Source organism: Elephas maximus, chromosome 14, assembly GCF_024166365.1.
Source record: "Elephas maximus indicus isolate mEleMax1 chromosome 14, mEleMax1 primary haplotype, whole genome shotgun sequence".
Classification (NCBI taxonomy): domain Eukaryota; kingdom Metazoa; phylum Chordata; class Mammalia; order Proboscidea; family Elephantidae; genus Elephas; species Elephas maximus.
In genome coordinates, this window is record NC_064832.1 from 75,721,287 (window position 1) to 75,743,092 (window position 21,806).

Genomic DNA, 21,806 nt, shown 5'->3' on the forward strand with positions numbered 1-21,806 from the left:
TTTCTTTAGAATTCTATCAAATTTGTCTATAAAACATAACATGAAAGAAAAAGAGACAGTTTCCAGATAACATTCTGCTGTGAAGGCAATAAAAATAATTGCCATCCAGTCAGCACCATGTATTATATCTTACACTAGGATTCGCAGAATTAAATATTCTGAATTAGCAATCATGCATATTCACTAAACAACAACAAATATTTATTTAACTGAGCACCTGTTATATACTAGAAATTTTTCAGGAGCTACAGAAAAAAAAAAATAATAAGAGTTCCTGTATGTGTGGAACTAATAAATGGAGACAGAGAATAAGCCAATAAACTAAATATGAGTCAATAGTTACAGTCGTATTGGAGAAAAATAAAGTAAGATAAGAGAATAAACAAATTTCTTGGCATAGACAAGCGAGCCCTTCTAGCTTTGCATCCATTTATTGAAATATCTCCATTGATACTCAATCACTTCCTGGAGTCTTGTTTTCCAACAATGCCTTCAGTGCAGCTTGGACTTCTTTCAGTACCATCAGTTCCTGATCATATGCTACCTCTTGAAATGTTTGAAAGTCGACCAGTTCTTTTTTGGTATAATGACTCTGTGTATTCCTTCCATCTTCTTTTGATGCTTCCTGCATCGTTTAATATTTTCCCCATAGAATCCTTCACTATTGCAGCTTGAGGCTTGAATTTTTCATCAGTTCTTTCAGCCTGAGAAATGTCGAGTGTGTTCTCCCATTTTGATTTTCTATCTCCAGCTCTTTGCATATGTCATTGTAATACTTCACTTTGTCTTCTCGAGCTGCCCTTTGAAATCTTCTGTTCTGTTCTTTTACTTCATCATTTCTTCCTTTTGCTTTAGCTACTCGACATTCAAGATCAAGTTTCAGAGTCTCTCCTGACATTCCTTTTGGTCTTTTCTTTCTTTCTTTTTAATGACCTCTTGCTTTCTTCATGTATGATGTCCTTGATGTCATTCCACAACTCATCTGGTCTTTGATCATTAGTGTTCAACACATCAAATCTATTCTTTAGATGGTCTCTAAATTCAGGTGGGATATACTCAAGGTCATACTTTGGCTCTAGTGGACTTGTTACAGTTTTCTTCAGCTTCGACTTGAACTTGCACACGAGCAATTGATGGTCTGTTCCACAGTTGACCCTTGCTCTTGTTCTGACTGATGCTGTTGAACTTTTCCCTTGTCTCTTTCCACAGGAGTAGTTGATTTGATTCCTGTATATTCTACCTGGCGAGTTTCATGTGTATAGTCACCTTTTATGTTGGTGGAAAAAGCTATTTGCAATGAAGTAGGTGGTCTTGCAAAATTCTATCATGGGATCTCCGGCATCGTTTCCATCACCAAGGCCATATTTCCCAACTACTGATCCTTTTTCTTTGTTTCCAACTTTCGCATTCCAATCGCCAGTAATTATCAATGCATCCTGATGTCCTGTTCGATCAATTTCTGACTGCAGAAGTTAGTAAAAATCTTCAATTTCTCCATCTTTGGCCTTACTGGTTGGTGCGTAAATTTGAATAATAGTCGTATTAACCGTTCTTCCTTACAGGCATATGGATATTATCCTATCACTGATAGCATCGTACTTCAGGATAGATCTTGAAATGTTCTTTTTGATGATGCCATCATTCCTTTTTCAAGTTGTCATTTCTGGCATAGTAAACCACATGATTGTCTGATTCAAAATGGCCAGTACCAGTCAATTTCAGCTCACTAATGCCTAGGATATCAATGTTTATGTGTTTCATGTCATTTTCGATGATTTCCAATTTTCCTAGATTTACTCTTTGGACGTTCCAGGTTCCAATGATGAATGGATGTTTGTAGCTCTTTATTATCATTTTGTGCCATCCCACAACAGTAAATGAAGTTCCCAAAAGCTTGACTCCATCCATGTCATTAAGGTCAACTCTACTTTGAGGAGGCAGCTCTTGCCCAGTCATATTTTGAGGGCCTTCCAATCTGGGGGGCCCATCTTCCAGCACTATATGAGACAGTGTTTTGCTGCTAGTCACAAGATTTTTCACTGGCTAGTTCTTTTCAGAAGTAAACTGCTGGGTCCCTCTTTCTAGTCTGTCTTAGTCTGGAAGCTCAGCTGAAACCTGTCCTTTATGGGTGACCCTGCTGGTACCTGAATACTCGTGGCATAGCTTCCAGCATTACAGCAACATGCAAGCCCCCACAGTATGACAAACTGACACTTGGGGACTCTTCACTAATAGGTAGCCTTATTTTTATGAAACTTTACAATTAAAGGATGATCATGGTTTTCCCTATTTGTTTTTGAAACAAACATTTCTAAATTATTCCTGAGCTATATTATTGCCTTTTTTTAATGACACCATAACACCATTTATTAAAGTATATGTAGACTGAAATTTTCAAAGTGTACAATTATTTTTTATTGTACACTTCATGCAAAATTATAATTGTTTGCTGAATGAACAATTTTTCAAATAAATACATTTACATACTTCATGTTTCCCAGATCAATTCACGCACAGGTGATCTATAGTTGCCAATTATTCTCAGCTATTCTTTTTTTTTTTATCTGTATGATAAACAGTTGCCATTTAGAAGAAAATTTCAGCTGAGAATAACATTGCATATGAAACAAATATTCTAAGAGGAAAAAATAAATAAATGCATGTTTTTTTAAATGTGTTTTTCAAGAGGGGAAATGATGAGGATAGTAGCCTATTAAAATGATAAGAATGACATAATTTATATTATTATTCATGTGTATAAGTTAGTTTTAGTTCCACATTTTATAAGTAAAGGCTTGAGTCAATAAAAAACTCCTTTTCTTGAATTACAAATGGTTAGGACTTCCAACTAATAAAAACGATAACAGTATAATGCAGTGTAAAGGTTAATTTCTACCATGAAATGGCATTTCAGTCAATCAGTAAAACATATCTATCATCTATGTGGAAACCCTGGTGGCATAGTGGTTACATGCTATGGCTGCTAACCAAAAGGTCAGCACTTCAAATCCACCAGGTGCTCCTTGGAACTTTATGGGGCAGTTCTACTCTGTCCTATAGGGTCACTATGAGTCAGAATTGACTCGATGGCAGTGGGTTTTGTTTTGGTTTTATCATCTATGTGTATCTATCTATCTCTCTATGTGTGTCTGTCTATCTCATAGCTTTCTAATTTCATTTTAGTCAAAGGACTCTCTGGACTCTCAAGAGAATTACGGTCAAAACATAGTAGAAATTAAGATTCAAGAGAAAGAGTGATGAAGAAGGTGTATTTATGGGTTTTACATACACTGAAAATTATATTTCTCTGAGAATGCAATGATACTGCCTTCCTTGGACAAAGCAAGGTTTTGTTTAGTAATTTATCTTTATAAATCAAGCCAGGAACTATAAATTTTATTATTTCTAGTATTTTTACAGTATAAATTCCCTTAAGGTATAATCTTGCATTTATATGTTTTGAATGCTAGCTGTAAGACTATACTTGCTTCAAGCATATAAACTAAATTTTAATAGTCATTAAGAGGTTTCAGTAAACATAATGAGATGACCACACTAATTTATTTTGTTCTCATACTCAATATAATTATATTAATACTAATGATAGATCAGAGAAGCAGTATCAATTAATACCAGAAATTTTACGTAATTCCTGAGATAAAGGGAACAGATGGAATGAAATCTACAGTAAAACGACAGATGAGAACCACAATTTATATATGTGCAGAAAAGACTCCTGCAGAGCTATGAGAATAACTATGTAACTCCAAACTTAGTCAATGGAATCAAGAGTAAGAATTCCTGAGACCAGTATCAAGGTGACGAATTTGAAAGCTGCAAAATTGAGACTTTTTTGATCATCGTTGTAGTTAGATGTGGCTAAGGATATGTGACTAGAGGTGAGGTATGCAAAGTGTAGGTACTTTGGTTTTCCTTTATACTATATACCTTTTCACTCATAATGGTGTACTTGCTTCATGTATGTGCGTGATGATAGTACCATAAAAAGTGATGGAAATGAGATAAAAATACCCTGGGTTGGATGATATTCTGTAGCAGAGTTCCCACTTCCTTGTACCTCCTAGAATCTTTGGTACTTACGTGAGTGATAAGTAAACTTTCTATTTTCTTTAGGGTGTTATTTTTTGTCTTCAAATTTTTAGCTGAATCAACATCTAATTTAATGTTGGAGTAACACATATATTTTAGTGTATAAATTTTAACTTTAAATCAAGTAATATGCACTTCCAGACCAGCATTTAGAAATAAAAACAGCAGTAGGAAAAAATGTATATATGTATACATATGTGTGTCTGTGTGTGTGTGTGTAGACATACACATATATGTAGAGGACACACCATAAATATTGGAGACCAGAAAGTACAAATAGCATACAATTAGAAAAGTTAGTTATGTATTGAGATTATAAACAAAACCAATAACACCGTTATTGCTGTTCGGTGCTGTTGAGTTGATTTCTACTCATAGTGATCCCATGTGATGGAGTAGAACTGCCCCATAGGGTTTTCTGGGCTGTCATCTATCTTTACAGTAGCAGATTGCCAAGGCTTTCTTCAGGGGAACTGCATTAGTTACACACATTTGGACTGCCTCTGGCTCAACTTCGAGCCCTGGTGGCGTAGTGGTTAAGAACTAAGGCTGCGAACCAAAAGGTCAGCAGTTAGAATCCACCAGCTGCTCCTTGGAAACCCTATGGGCGAGTCCTACTCCATCCTAAAGTGCCGTTATGAGTCAGAATCAACTCCACAGCAATGATTTTGGTTTTTATTAATGGCTCAACTTAAGTTGAAGGAAGAGATTAAACCAACAGTTAACAGCTATGAATATTTTTCAGCAATTATTTACTCTGATAAATGTCACAAGTTCCCCACTCATCAAAATGTGAGTTGGAACTCTGGTAATGTTTTTCCTACCTGAATGGCAGCCTTTTTATGAGTAAATTTTTTTGCAGAAATTTTCTCCAGTTTTTTCTTTTTTTTTTTAATTTCTTATACATGGCTCTGTATGACCTTAGGATATTCCTTGAAATTTTCAGTATGCTGATAGTACTCTTTCTTCCTCTCACGTTTTCATAGAGTTTTTGTATTCAAAATGCATTTTTATGTAACTTAAAAGGACTTATATATGATATGTACTTCTTATTATAGCTTCTAATGCTGTTTTTGAATATCTGTTTTATTTTCTAAAATATTATGATGGGATTAAATGATTTGCCTTTTTAAATTTTACAATAATCTCCCCTATGCTTCATTCTTCCTCTAATTTAATTTCAAACCTAAAGCCAAGATAAACATGATCTATTCACAAACCAAATTTCATTAGTAGTCATGAAACAAATTGTCAGCTTAGTTTTAGCCTTAGTGCTTATCCTGTTCTAACATTGTACTTCATATTTAGGGAGTGAATACTGGATTTATTACCCGTGGACAAGTGTCAGCCTTGTTTCTCACTATCAGTAACTATGTCCCTATGTTATACAGTCATAGTTTACACACTGCTTGGATGTCCTGATAATACCTCTAACCATATGTGTGTTTCTGTCATTTAGCTGTCAGGATGCCCATTGCCAAATTGAATCTCTAACTTTGCCTTCTTTGCAACTTTCCCTGCTTAACATCTCACACTCTTGAAAGAATCATGACTTTTTATTTTTTTTCCTAACCAGATCCTATCTATCCTACTGTGTTTACTTTGTCATATTCCCCCATAGCTCACATGCGCCTGTGTACTTCTTTTGACTCACAAATTGTAGCAAAACCTATTCTGTCACATGTCCTTGTTGATTCAGCCTCATGATACGATACTATAAATATCAACTTTCCCAAGAGTAAAACAAAATTGTCTTAAATATTCAAAATATTCCAATGCTTTCCAAAAATCAAATAATAATAAAAAAAATCATGCTAACACGATATTGTATTTCATGTATATGAAAATAACTGTGGGATTTTATAATTCAAAGTAGTTATAAAATTGTATTGTGTTTCTTGACACAAGAATAGCTAAGAAGATATTGCGAGCTTCCTCTTCATTCAGTATATTTAAGACAATTACATGAACAAATTCCATTCAAAATGCCTTTTATATTGACTGTGGAATTTTCTCTCTTTCAATCTAGTGTGTCTCTTAACTTGTAGCCAAAGACAATGACTTTGAGATTTATTTCCTTCAGTGATGATTAATCCTGTTTATTGAATTTTTGATCTTTTCCTTAAAATAACACATACAGAGAACTTCCGTGGGGGATTTTCTTGCTAGTTGAATCTGTGAGCTTAGTTTTCTCATTAACATTGTGACTGTCTTACTATGAACATATTTTACTGAGAATGATATTACCTACTCACAAAACTTACTTCCATTTAACCAATACTGCAAAGAATGTAATACTGTATGACTTTATCTACTGTATATCATCGGTAAATATTATTGTTTTGTAAGACGAGAATACTTTTTTAAAACAATTAAGGGGCAACAAAAGCATAGCAATGGAGCGCTGGTGCTCAAACTTGAGTATGCATCAGAATACATGAAGGGCTTGATTGGTGGGTTCCAAACTCAAGGATTCTGATTTGGTAGGTTAAGGGAAATGATGTGATAATTTACATTTCTAACAAAATTCTGGAACCCTTGTGGCGAAGTTGTTAAGAGCGCAGGCCACTAACCAAAAGATCAGCAGTTCAAATCCACTAGCTGCTCCTTGTAAACTCTATGGGGCAGTTCTACTCTGTTCTATAGGGTCGCTATGAATCAGAATCAGCTTGACGGCACACAACAACAACACATGCACACACACATATGGATTGAATTGTGTGTAAATTCTTACCTCTGCCTGTGGTTGTAATTCCATTTGTGAATGGATTGTCTTATGTTAATGAGGCAGAATTGAGGTGATTTTATATATATATATATAGCATTTTAGGGAAACATTTACATATTCTGATATATACCCAAATATTACTGAGCTTAAAAAATACAATTTAACTGACTAAGATGACAGATTTTTTGGGACAATTAATCCAATTGTTACACCTGATGGGCATTAAACTTAGTTATACATGATAGGTATTAAAATGACTATCAAAGTTACCTGTGTATCCATGTGCTCTTTTTATATACCATATTGAACATTTAAATGTTTTAGTCAAAGCAAATATAGGAGCACATTTCCTTTCTGAAAAGGACCCTTATGTATATTCAGTGTGGTGTTGGAAGCATAACTGCCGGCCACCTCACCTTACCTCTGCAATGTATTGCCTATTTTGTACATATCAGTGAGGTATCAGTCTCTTCTGAAAAACAGCTAGTTTTTCCTCTATAATGATATGCATGAAGGCCAGTAATACTCTGCTTCCTCAAGTGAGTCCAGGAGGTTCTAGATGGAATGACTCCAACCTGGTGTGATATTTATAAACTGACTTCAAGTAAAGACTATGGAAAATTTACATATAAAGGATCTGAGATTTTACCCTACATGCTATCCTGTTACAGTTTCATGAATGATGGCAGAAATCACAAGAATCCTAGGTCAGAGGAAAAAGACTTTATTACTAATGATGTAGCAAATAGCGAAAAGTTCATGAATACAGATTGCACCAATTCCACTGGACCCCAAATTCCATGATAAGGGGTGATGTCCAGAGTTCCAGAGTGACCATGAGTGGATTTGCATCACATCTAAGGAACCCCAAATTTAAGAAATCTGTAATAATGCATATTAGGATGTAAGCTACCTTGTCTGACATTTGCACCAGAACGAGGCATTTTCTTAATTATTTAAAAAAATAATAATAATGGTTGCCATTGAGTCAACTGTGACTCATGGTGACTTCATGTGTGTCAGAGTAGAATTTTGCACCATAGGGTTTTCAATGGCTGATTTCTCAGAAGCGTATGGCCAGGCATTTCTTCCGAGGTTTTTCTGGGGAACATGAACTGCCATCCTTTCAGTAAGCAGCAAAGCGCGTTAAACTTTTTGCACTACCCAGGGACTCCATATTTATTACATTAAATAGTAAATAATTTTCCCTTCAGCTCCAATGGAGATGCTGTCTATACATATGTGCAGGAAAAGAGGAAGATCAAGGAGAATTGTCTTTCAGTTGTATGCACAATTTTTATGCTTCTACCGTAAAATATATGGTCTTGCACTGTAATTACCTGTTCATTTGTCTGACTTCCTGAATAGCAGTGATAGTCTATTTCCTTAGTGTCTTTGAATCCTGAACCTCTAGAACAGAATTTTTTTTTTCAAGTGTTATGGATTGAATTGTGTTCCCCCAAAATATGTGTTGAAAATTCTAACTTTTGCCTGTGGTTATAATCTCATTTGTGAATAGATTATCTTTGCTATGCTAATGAGGCAGAATTGGGGTGTATCTTGAGTCAATCTCTTTTGAGATATAAAAGAAATTAAACAAGCAAGGAAGAGAAGCAGAGATGAGGGAAGGGAAAAGAAATGCCAAGCTACATGAACATCACCCAGGAGCAGAAGCTCAAAGAGACAAGAAACTTCCTCTGAGCCAACGGAGAGAGGAAACCTTCCTCTAGAGCAGGTACCCTGAATTCAGACCTCTAGGCTTCTAAACTGTGGGAAAATAAATTTCTGTTTGTTAAAGCCATCTATTTGTGGTCTTTCTGTTACTGCAGCACTAGATAACTAAGACATTAAAAAAAAAAATTTTAAGTGATCAATATTATTCAATAAATAGATGCAATTTTATCTAATAAAATGGGGAGTGAGAATATGGTAATTTCAGAACTCTAGTAGTAGACTAGCTCTGCTCCCTTTCCCTAGAGACAGTTCTGAGAATAAAAAGAAACAAATTTAGCTCGTTACACTGAAAGTTGTGAGTATGAGCAAACTCGGATTTAGAAACAGCAAAAGGTCATGTAGTAGTGAAAGCATTAAGAGTTGTCTATCCTGTGGCTCTTTTGCTTCTGAAGAAAGTGGTTTCTATTGAAAGGGATTGGGAGTTGGTTGAGTGCCCTACACTCTAATGACAAAAAAAAAAATGACGAGGAGATATCAATTCATTTCCCGAATTTCAAAAGCTGGAGGGAGCCTATGAGCACTTCAAATACCTAAACGGTATTCTGTCAGCCCAGGGAGCAGCTCTTCACAACTTGACCTTAACCTATTTTTATAGGCTTGTCTCCCAATGCTCTCCTCCATCCAACCTGGACTGCATGCACTACAGATATAAAATTCTGTTTTTGTGCTGTGCCTCAGGATTCTGTATCCACTCAATGACAGGCTAAATACCCTTAACAGTTCAGTTAGAAGTATTTCTATTGATTCTAACTTCTCTAGAATTGTATGTGAACTTCTATTATGGAGTACATTGATTGTTTTGAATTATTAACATCTGCCTGTACATCATATCCTTCTACTAGAATTTATGTTGCACATAGTAGTAGTTCAAATGTGTAAAAAAGCCCAAGAAAGTCTACACCACACTGCAAAGTATATTCTTTAGTCCACTTAAAATGACACTAGGAATGGATGTGCTGTGCCCAGGTTAATGCGGAGTACCTTCAATTTCTATGTATGATATATTTAATAAGAAAGTTATAAGTATGTTTGAATATATAGAAAAACATACCAGATTTTTAGAAACCTAAAATAATCAACACTTTGAAGATGTTAATTTGTCTACATTATTCTGTAGACTTAATGTGAATATATTTAAAAGCAACATTTTTCCTTTCTCTGTATCCTTGAAAAACAATTTCAAATATTTTATAGAATAATAATCATTGATGAAACACCAAAAATTCATATATACAGTGAAAGGCTATGGTATTTACACATATTTTTAAAAGTACAGTCATTTTAAATACTTGGTATCAGTACATTGTTTGACAGCTTAACTAATATAAACAAATATATAGATATAACCCCCAGTGCCCTATAGGACAGAATAGAACTGCCCCATAGAGTTTCCAAGCAGTGCCTGGCGGATTTGAACTGCCGAACCTTTGGTTAGCAGCTGTAGCACTTAACCACTACGTCACCAGGGTTTCCAGATATACTATATAATATGTAAATATATATGTTATATTAGTAGATGATAATGATGGCTTTCAGGTCAATTAATAATACATGTATTATTAATTTAGGATTTGAAACAAATAGAAAACTATTGTGAAAAAATTAGTCTTACCAAATTTCTTACCACAAAATTCCAGATGGATATTGGATTTGCATATAAGGAGACCTAATGCATAACATATCTTTAGTATTATCTCAAAATATGAAAGTCTTTTCTAAGCTATTCACATAATCCTTAAACCAAATGAAAAAAGAATATATATGTATGTATAAACATGTAAATATATGAACACATATGTATATGTAAAGAGGTCAGCTGGGAACCAAAAGGTTAGCAGTTTGAATCTTTGGCTTTTCTTTGGAAACCCTGTAGGACTTCTACTCTGTCCTATAGGGTCGCTATGATTTGGAAATGACTCAATTGCAATGGTTTTACATATACACCTGGCTAAAATAACTTAGGTATTTTACAGGGAAAAATCAGAAAATAATTGGAAACAAAGAAAACATACTTAAATATAACTGCCAAAAGAATAATTACTTTAAATTTTGAAGATACTTTATGACAAATTATAAAGATTTAAAAGTCGATCAAAATGGAAAAATAAATTAGAAGATATTCACAGGGCAGAAATACATTCAATGTTTTATTTGGAAAAAAATAAAAGTTTGACAATGAATTGCACTGATGAAGGTGCAGGGAAAACAGACAAACATACACAGAGCTGAGTGATAAGACACACACAGCGATAAAGCTGACAATATCTTTAGAGAGCCATTTGGAAAAACAAAGAATAATAAAAATACATAAAATATTTGAATTTGCAGCCGCACTTCTACTTTATTTTATAGATTAATAGATACCTTTGCAAACACCCAGAAATTGATATATAGACATATAAGAAAACTCTTGATAATCTATTTATAAGATTAAAGTACATGGGCTGGTTAATTTTATAAGTCAACTAGGCTAAGCTGTAGTGCCTAGTTGTTTGGTTAAACACAAGTCTAGCTTCTGTTATGAAGTAGTTGTTGTTAGTTACCAGTGAGTCAGATCATGAAGACTCCATGTGCACACGGGCAACAGAAGAAAATGTTACACAGGCCTGGGCCATCTACAGGATTGTTAGTATGCTTGATTCAACCTGGGGGCTCATCTTCTAACACTACTTTGGACAATATCCTATTGTGATCCATAGGGAAGCCCTGGTGGTGCAGCAGTTAAGAGCCCTGCTGCTGACCAAAAGGTCTGTAATTCAAATTCACCAGTCATTCCTTGGAAACTCTATGAGGCAGTTCTACTCTGCCCTATAGGGTCACTATGAGTGGGAATCAACTCTAAGGCAACAGGTTTGGTTCAGTTTTACAATTTTCAGAAGTAGCTCGCAGGCCTCTCTTCTTAGTCTGTCTTGCTCTGGAAGCTCCTCTGAAATCTGTCCACCATGGGTGAGCCCATTGGTATTTGAGATACCAGTGCGTAGTTTTCAGCATCATAGCAACACACAAGCCACCACAGTAGTAAAAATTGGCAGTGGGTGTAAGTATGAAGAAGTTGTATGTTATTAAAAAAGTTGGCCTTAAATAAAGCAGATTACCCCCCATTACGTGGGTGGGCTTCATCCAGTCAGTTGAAGTGCTTAAAAGCAAAAAAATAGTTCTCCTTAGGGCGTATTCTCCTTCAAGACTATAAATAGACATTTTTTCCAGAATTCCTTCATTCTTCATTCTTCCCATTGCCTGACCTATAGGTTTTAGAAGATAAGACTGAATCTTTAGCCTGTTGTCTGATCTACAAATTTCTGATCATGCCAGCTCGCTGTAATTGTGTGAGCCAATTCCTTAAAACAATCCTCTCTTCTCTGTGTATCGTTGTATGTGTCTATGTATCTATCTATCTACTTATATTATAACCAGTTGCCTTTGATTCCAACTCATGATAAGACCGTGAGTTTCAGAGTAGAATGCATTCCATAAGCTTTTCAATGGCTGTGATCTTTTGGAGGTAGATGGTTGTCAGGCCTTTTTTTCAAGATGCCTCAGAGTAGGTTTGAATCAATAAACTTTAGATCACTAGCTGAGTGCTCAACCATTTGCACCATCCATGGACTTATCTCTCTCTCATATTATACATATATACACACCAAAAAAACCAAACCCATTGCCTTTGAGCCAATTTCAACTCATAGTGATGCTATAGGATAGAGTAAAACTGCCCCATAGAGTCTCCAGGAAGTGTCTGGTGGATTCGAACTGCTGACTTATTTGTTTGTAGCCATATCACTTAACCACTATGTCATCAGGGCTCCCATATATAATATATATATATATATATACACACATATATATATATGCATATATTAATGGTCTATTTCGCTAGAGAACCCTAAGACAGTACTGAAAACAATTTACTTGCTCATCGATAAGGAACTAGTGAAATACTAAAAAGTAATAATTTTAGGAGTTGTACATTCTTGGATGTTTTTCTAAGCTCTTTATTATTATTATTAATTCATTTATTTTGACATCATTTTAAACTTGTCTTAGTAGTATTCCAAACTTACAGGTTAGAAAACCAAGGGACCAAGAAATTAGATAGCTTACTCAAGGACTGAACTAAGAAATAGTGAAAGTGGGAAGAAAACTCATACAGTCTAGCTTCTGAACTTTGCTCCCAATTAATGTACTCTGCTGCCTCTTCTGACACACACAATTTAGTAGTGTTCACTATTAAAAATAAGAAAATAGACATCTAATTTAATCAGTACATACACATACATACAAAATATACACACATGGACATGGACATACACACGGCCACATACACATAACAAAAGCAAGATACAAAACAGTGTATATTATACACTAACATGTGTAAAAACAGAATGGATGTGTTGGACTGTGTGAACTTTCTCTAGAATGATATAAAATCAGTTACACAGTCAAACCAATAAAAATATAATTTATCCCGCATCTTCTGCCTCAAGTCTAGGTTCTCTCTTCTATATTCTTTGTCCTTCCTTTTATACTGGGGAGATAGTCAAGATATATTGTTGTATGTTAATAAATGTAGGAGTTCTTTAAGCTTTCAGTGACATTGATTTCGTGTTAACTAATCCAATCCTATCATCCGATTGAACTTTTAAAATTCACGGATGCTTACTCTCATTCTGCTTGCAGTGGTCAGAAAGCCTCGTCTCTGATAACTTCCTTAATGAGTTCTGCAAAGAAGGATGTGAGAAATATGTCATACCAGGGCTGGAATCAGGAGAACATCAATTAAGTTACTGCTTTAAGAGAATGCAAACATTTGCAAGTAAAGGAGAATCACTAAATCAGCCCTAGTTTCATATAAATTAAGAGTCTGGAACTCAAACACAGGTAACATAATACGGTAGGCAGGATAAAGGAGTTCAGCAGACCATTCTCCACCTAAAGGAAGCTTGCACTATGCAGGTCCAGGCAATTGTAGCTGGGAAAGAATACACGTCCAGAGTAGCAGGGTTATCTTTTGTTTACTTACTTTAAGGGAGTGTTTCTTTTTACTTTGATTTTCAAGAGAAGTTTGGCTTGTTGTTGTTGTTGTTACGTGCTGCGGAGTCAGTTTCAACTCATAGCGACCCCATGCACAACAGAACGAAACACTGCCTGGTCCTGCGCCATCCTCACCATTGTTGTTATGCTTGAGCCCGTTGTTGCAGCCACTTGTCAGTCCATCTCATTGAGAGTCTTCCTGTTTTTCACCGACCTTCTACTTTACCAAGTATGATGTCCTCCAGGGACTTGTCCTTCCTGATAACATATCCAAAGCATGTGTGATGGTTAAGATTGTGTGTCAGTTTGGCTAGGCCATGAGTCTCATGGCAGTCTTATGATATTGTTATCACTTCCATTTTGAGATTTGGTGTAAAGTGATCACCTCCATGATGGGACTTACTGAGAGTAGACAATCAGTTGAAACGGAGTTTCCCTGAGCGTGTGGCCTGCATTGAATATAAATAGGCATTCTGACAAGGTTTTCTTCTCTCTGGTTCCTGCAGCTGACTCCTGTTCATCTGACCGCTAGTTCTTGGGAATTGATCTAGCAACATACCTGGGGTCTTATCTGTCGGTCTCACAATTCACGGATCTTTGAAGTCTGTGAGAAAGAGCCCTGCTCTCTGACCTGCCCTTCTTGGGCTCGCCATCCGCTGACGCTATAAGCGGCTATGTAAATCAGAGGAATCCTCTATCGCGGCCCACAGACTTGGGACGTTCCAGCCTCTACAACTGCGTGAGCCATTTCCTTGATATAATCTCTTTATATATATTTATATGCTTTATTATTATTTTTTTTTTGCATCTCTTGAGAACTCAGCCTAAGACAGCATGTGAGATGAAGTCTTGCCATCCTTGCTTCTAATGAGCATCCGTGCTGTACTTCTTCCAAAACAGATTAATCTTGGCTTGAATCTCACCAATTACAAAAAAAAAGTTAGTAGTAATCTTCAATTCTCACTTGTCTAGTAGAAGAGTGCTTGTCAAACTATAGTGTACACATGGATTGCCTGGGAATTTTGTAAAAATGTGTACTCTGCTTTGGAAGATTAAGATTGGTGCTTAAGATTTTGCATTTCTGACAAGTTCCAAGTTGATGCAGAGATTGCTGCTCCATGGATCATACTTAGAGCAAGGTAGTAGTTCATCTAGTATTAGGGTTTTCCAACTGCTTATGAATCTTCCAGTTTTAAAATGGAAACTGCTGAACAACTAAATGAATACCTATTTGTTTCACAGTGAAAAGCAGGAAGGAGAATATTGCCTAGTAGCTTGACCGACTATGTTATGCTTATAAAAATATCTATTTTAATTATGATATAGGAGAAATAACAACTTATAACTCTTCTTTTATAAGTCACTGTCTCCTTGAAGACTAAGGTGCACCTGACCGAAGCCATGGTGTTTTCAATTGCCTTATAAGAATGGGAAGACAGGACAACGAATAAGAAAGACTGAAGAATTGAAGAATTGGCTTTTTTTTTTCTTTATGTATCAAAAATTTTAATGATAGATACAAGTATATAATATCAGGGTATGAACATGACTTGATAAATTAAGTTGACTTAATTTCAATATTATAATAAGAGGGACCAATTAAAATCCTCATCATTTGTTTCACACCCATAAAAACCACTTCAAGGGCATTAACAATCTCTTAAAACTGATTAGGTTTGTGCAAGTAAACCACGTTTCTTTTAAAAAGACTCGCACACTTGCCCAGGCTCAAGAATATTAAAATCCAGCACATATAGCCCATTACTAGAGGTAGAAATACAGGCAATATGCTGGCAACAACCATCAGTTACAGTTAAGAATTTTTCTGAAACAACCAAATGGATAATCAAATATTGCAGCAACTCAGGTATTACTGAGCGAAGTACATTTCTACAGTATTTTTGCTATTCAGTTTTCTAACTTGAAACAACCTGTGATAACTGGCAGCAAAAAATATCCTTGCAATAGGCTGCCTCTGCTTGAGAACTTGTGTAACCATTGCATGCTGCTAATATACTATCTAAATGTTAAATATACTCCTAAAATATTTGATGATGGACTATGATAAGACATTACACCACCAAAAAAATTTATGCAGAAGGAAATCCTACTGATGCGCGTCTGCTTTAAATGTTGTGAAACATTACAGCAGGATGAATATTTGCTGTGGTTAGGTCAAATGCAGTTACATAGCAACAGTACGTTTTGCACAATTTAAGGCTTTGGCTGATTCTTTAGTCAGCTTCTTCCTCTGACTCTCCCTCTTCAGCAGTTTTTAGCCAGGTTAGCCACTGGTTCACCTGGAAGAAAGCCTTGCCTTTCCCTGGAAACTCTTGGTTTATACCTTCTTTCCAAGCCAAGAAAGCTTTTTCTTCCATAATTTCCTTGTCATAAAAGTGAACAAAGAAGTGGAATAACATGCCTTTTGGGAAGCTGCTGTTGTAGCAGCACACCTGAAGAGTATACAGAGGACTGACTTGAAGATCGACATAATCATGAAAGAATTTCTGCATTACTGGCTTGAAAGAAAGAAGCAATTGTTTCTCCTGCTCTAATTGTTGTTTGGAAGGAGCAGAGGAAGAATCTGGTTCACCAGTGGGTGAGCTGACTTCACTGTAAATACACCGTGAGAAGCTAGTCGTTAAGAAGTTCACAAATCCTTTACTTACATGAAGTTTGGGAGAGGTGTTATCTTTAACCCATTTGTATATAGTTTCAGGGGATGGATCCAACTTTATTTGCTTTAACAGTTCCTTTCCTAGTTTGAGGAGTGAGAATAAGAAACTCAATCTCTTTCCTTCCAAAATCTCCAACATGTGGTCCTTATTCTGATCAACTTCTGGAAGCTTTTTCTGCATATTGACCTTGCTTTGCTGAAAAAGTTCTGTTAAACATTCTCAATCTTGTAATTTAGCTAATTGCTGAAGGCAAAAGAAGAGAGTAAAATGGGTGCCCCTTTCCAGGGGTTGAGCTAGTTCTGAAATGCTCAGCAGCTCTGAAGTGATGTCATGAGCTGCAAACAGTGCTAAATAAGATTTCTCCAAAGGGATGTCAACCTCCAGTTCGGGACACTGGTCCAATACATTCAGGAAAGCCTGCATGAAGTTGTCGTTTGTGGCTTTGTCTTCCTATTTGAGTAAACTGATGAAAGAACTTGCTTTTTCTTTATCTTCATGGCTTCTACCTACTGACAGGATGATTACTTTGCTTAACATCTCAGGAAGAAGGTGTTTAGGGGCCTTCATTTCTATTACACCGTTGACAGCCACATTTGCATTGCCACTATTCAGATACTCATTCACAACAGTTTCAGTTAATTTAAGTAGGGGGGCTTTTTGCTGGTCTTGGCAGGCTTTTCCTGGATAAGTGTTGGAGTAGTTTTAAGACCAAGCTGAGGTATCTGTCCCAGAGGTCTGGTTTGAGTGCATGGTGGCTGTGTGCTAGTAGGAATCATATAGTTATCTGAGGCTGAAGCTCTGACACTTGATTTTTATTCATTAGAAAGGGGTGAGCAGGCCTCAGGCTAATCTGGACAGGGAGTCCACTTTGGGCTGTCATGCCACTATAGGCTGAGAGCCAGCACTCTGCGGCTCTTCTCCATGGTGCCGCATGGGTGTAGCAGGAGGGTGAGGCTGAAGTGACCTCCAAGACTGCCGGGCAGAAGGAGCAGAGGGCAGAGCGGTCTGGGCGGGGGCTGTTGTCAGGCAAGCCTTGGCCTGGGAAGAAGACCGGAAGCGGCTGTGTTGCCCCAAATTCAGAACTGACACCTTTGAATTGTGTTAACAAAGAATACTGAATATACAAGGGACTGCCAAAAGAACAAACAAATCTGTCTTGGAAGAAGTCCAACCAGAATGCTCCTTAGAAACAAGGATGGCAAGACCTTGTCTCACATACTTTGGGCATGTTGTCAGGAGGGATGAGTCCCTGGAGAAAGATATCATACTTGGTAGAGGATCAGTGAAAAAAAGGAAGACCCTTAAGGAGATGGACTGACACAGTGGCTGTGACAATGGATTTAAGCAAAACAATGATTGTGGGGATGGCTGTGTTTAGCTGTGTTGTACACAAGGTTGTTATGAGTCGGAACCAACTTGCCAATACCTAACAACAATGGCAATAGAAGTCACTATTATTTTATGGTCAATTTTCAGCTCGTAGTTTATAAGGGTTATTTGAAACCCACTTACATTGCCTTAACACATGATCAAGCTAATGAAAAAAAAAAAAAATGAGAGTTTTTTTTGTTGTTTTGTTTTCATGGGCTTATGGGGGCCCAACGTGATGTAAGTAAATCCTGAGTAATCTGTCAAACCAGAATCTGTTTGGGAATCACTGATTAGTGATTTGTCTAGTAAAGAGGAAATATTTTTCCAGTGCTCAGATATCTTAGTTCCCAAAGAGTTATTTACAGGATAGTTGAGCCTCAAAGACAGCAATGAGACCAGGGTCATTAAAATTCCTTGTCTCAAATAAAAATGGCTTGTGAGCATAATGTGTTCTTTTTATGTTGAACTTGTGTTCATGCTCCAGAGCCTCTGTTACAGTGTAATTTGAGAGTCTCAGCTGTCCCATTTAGGATGTCCACTGTTCGATTTTGTAAACCAATGAGTTTTTCTAAACTGTGTTTGCAATACTCTTTTTGCACATGACTGCAAAATAATCATGTCTACATTTTTTCATTTCTAAAATAAATGAAATCTTAAATCTTCCTCTTTGAGTCTATGATCATCCACATGGTTAGACAAAGCAGGGAAAGAAGTGATTTTTGCCTGAAAGACTAATATTTAATCATACTTAATCGGCACCCTCCTGTCTCAGGATTCACATTCACTGCTAATCCTCCATCTTATTAGCAGCTCTCAAGGAATTAACATTGAAGTACAAGCAGATAGTGATTATATAGAGTTCTGAGAACATTGGCTTGGAAATAAGAATTCTTTGAAAACCAAAAAGTTTTCAAGTCCTACACAATTAAATCTTTAATGCCTATCATCATCTTAGAGTCTATGCCTAAAATAAGGGGAGGATATTGGAAAACGAGATCCATGGAGGTGAGGACACATAGCGAAGAACAGAATGTATTTGCTTTGGGAAAAGTGAGACATGAATTTTCTTTCTCTGTCAAGTGTGGCAATTCCAGCTCATTTCCTAGGTGTTGTATTTTTTGAAACTAGTTAGAGTTTTTAAAATAAAATTAGGAATGAAAATTAACACACCAATAATATGCTTACATTTATTATGTGAATTTTAATGAAAGTGCTGGATCATATTAATGGCCTCAGTTGCTGGGAGTTGAGAAGCCATTGAGATACATATATTTTAAATATGTCCTTAGGCAAGTAACACACTATTACCTGTCTGATTTTTAGTCTAAAACTAATGGTAATCAATAATAATAACAGATATCAAATCTTTCAGTGGTTTTGTGGATATAAATAGGTTTTACATAAAAAGAGCCTTAAACTATAAGTCATGTATTATCATTGTTACTATGTAGCATATATCAAGGTAAGTGCTTTCCTTTTTCCTTCACTTATGAGATATAAAGGTAGATGTAGATATAGCTATAGATTAAAAATATGTAGATTACAAAAGAGGAAATTGCATACTTATTATATATTATGTATCTTGCTAAGGAACACAAGGCTAATGAGTGGTAGAGACACTGTCATTGTCATTATCAACATTAATTATTAGTATAATTATTTATCAACTTATTCTACAATCATTCAACAACTATTAGATTCCTTTTGTGGCAATGTTGAATACCACACAATAGTTAAACTCTGCTAATGGCAGGCAAAAAGAGTGTGGGGACCCCAGGGTCAAAGGATGCACTGTGCTTCCAGTGCTTCGTTCTTGGTGGTATGTCTCTCTGCTTGCTTCTCTCTTTTATATCTCAAAAGAGATTGGCTTAAGACACAACCTTTTCTTGTAGATTGAGTCCTGCCTCATTAACATAACTGCCACCTATCCCATCTCATTAACATCATACTAAGGATTTACAACATATAGAAAAATCGCATCACATGACAAAATGATGGACAATCACACGATACTGGGAATATGGCCAGCCAAATTGATACATGTATTTTTGGGAGACACATTTCAATCTATGCCACTGGGAAAGAGCACTAGTGGTTTCCACAGAACGTGTCATCCCATCCACCTGATTGTTAAAATTTTCCTCTGCTGAGGTCACATGAGACATCTTAACCATCACGATTGGATAAACAGATGTTCGAGTAATCAATGGATTGATGAAAGGCTGGAAAATGTGTGTATTTTCTCCAGGATTTGTACATGACGAATATTCCATTGTTTAGCTGTGAATCAGAATACACGATAGAATACCTCTACAGACAACAGCCACTTAAGGTTTTGTTGATATATTAATATTCTTCAATAATGGTAGTATTTTAAATTCTATTTTAATTTATAAAAGTAAAGGAGGTCGTACCAGAAATTTCTAATGAAGTTGCTCTGAAGTTTTATTTCCATTATTTTTCTTTATAAAAACTTACTAATCAAAAAGGAAGCCCTGATGGCATAATGGTTAAGTGCTACAGCTGCTAACCAAAAGGTTGGCAGTTTGAATCTACCAGGTGATCCTTGGAAACTCTGTGGGGCAGTTCTACTCTGCCATCTAGGGTGCTATGAGTGGAAATCAAATTGATGGCAATGGGTTAGGTTTAACTCTTCTTTTTTTTTTTCTTTTTAAATACATATATGTATTTATATATGTGTGTAAAAAAAGATTTTTTTGTGTATATATTTATAGTTACATCTGCTTTATATCATTTTCCACCCAAACTTGTGTCATAGCATTTATCAATGTCATTAAGTATTATATTATTATAAGGTTCTTTATGAGTGCAGATTATCCCATCATTTGAATACACAAGCCTTTATTTAAAAACAATACTATCTATAACGCATTGTGAATGCATTTGAATGTATACTTTGTGATTGTATCTATAACTTCCCATAATATTTATCTTCAGATATTGAACAAACATGCATTGAGTGTATAACCATATCAAACCAAAAAACCAAACCCAGTGCCATCAAGCCAATTCTGACTCATAAAGACTATATACCATAAAAAAAAAAAAAAAAAACTTGTGCTAATTGCTTTAGAGAATACAGTGACAAAATATAGTACTTATCAGGAAGGATCACACACATATGTACACACATGCAAAATAAGGACTGAATGAGAACATATACGGTTATAATGTTGTTGTTGTTAGGTACTGTCAAGTTGGTTCTGACTCATAGTGACCCTATGCACAACAGAACGAAACAGTGCCCAGTCCTGAGCCACCCTTACAATCGTTGTTATGCTTGAGCTCATTGTTGCAGCCACTGTGTCAATCCACCTCGTTGAGGGTCTTCCTCTTTCCTGCTGACCCTCTACTCTGCCAAGCATGATGTCCTTCTCCAGGGACTGATCCCTCCTGAAACATGTCCAAAGTATGTAAGACACAGTCTCGCCATCCTTGCTTCTAAGGAGCATTTTGGCCGCACTTCCTCCAAGACAGATTTGTTCATTCTTTTGGCACTTCATGGTATATTCAATATTCTTCGCCAACACCACAATTCAAAGGCGTCAACTCTTCTTCGGTCTTCTTTTCCAGCTTTCACATGCAAATGATGTGATTGAAAATACCATGGCTTGTGTCAGGCGCACCTTAGTCTTCAGGGTGACATCTTTGCTCTTCAACACATTAAAGAGGTCCTTTGCAGCAGATTTACCCAATGCAATGCATCTTTTGATTTCTTGACTGCTGCTTCCATGGCTGTTGATTGTGGGTCCAAGTAAAATGAAATCCTTAACAACTTCAATCTTTTCTCTGCTTATCGTGATGTTGCTCATTGGTCCAGTTGTGAGGATTTTTGTTTTGTGTTGAGGGATAATCCATACTGAAGGCTGTAGTCTTTGATCTTCATCAGTAAGTGCTTCAAGTCCTCTTCACTTTCAGCAAGCAAGGTTGTGTCATCTGCATAATGCAGGTTGTCGTGTCTGTCAGTTTGTCATACTGTGGGGGCTTGTGTGTTGCTGTGATTCTGGAAGACATACCACTGGTATTCATGTACCAGCAAGGTCACCCATGGAGGACAGGTTTCAGCTGAGCTTCCAGACTAAGAGAGGCTAGGAAGAAGGACCCAGCAGTCTACTTCTGAAAAGCATTAGCCA

At 36.3% G+C, this 21,806-nt stretch overlaps 1 pseudogene; it reads right to left on the reverse strand.

Moving 5' to 3' along the window:
- Positions 1 to 15,837: 15,837 nt before the first annotated feature.
- On the reverse strand, positions 15,838 to 17,128 carry LOC126058236 (eukaryotic translation initiation factor 4 gamma 2-like; annotated as a pseudogene).
- Between the last annotated feature and the right edge of the window lie 4,678 nt (positions 17,129 to 21,806).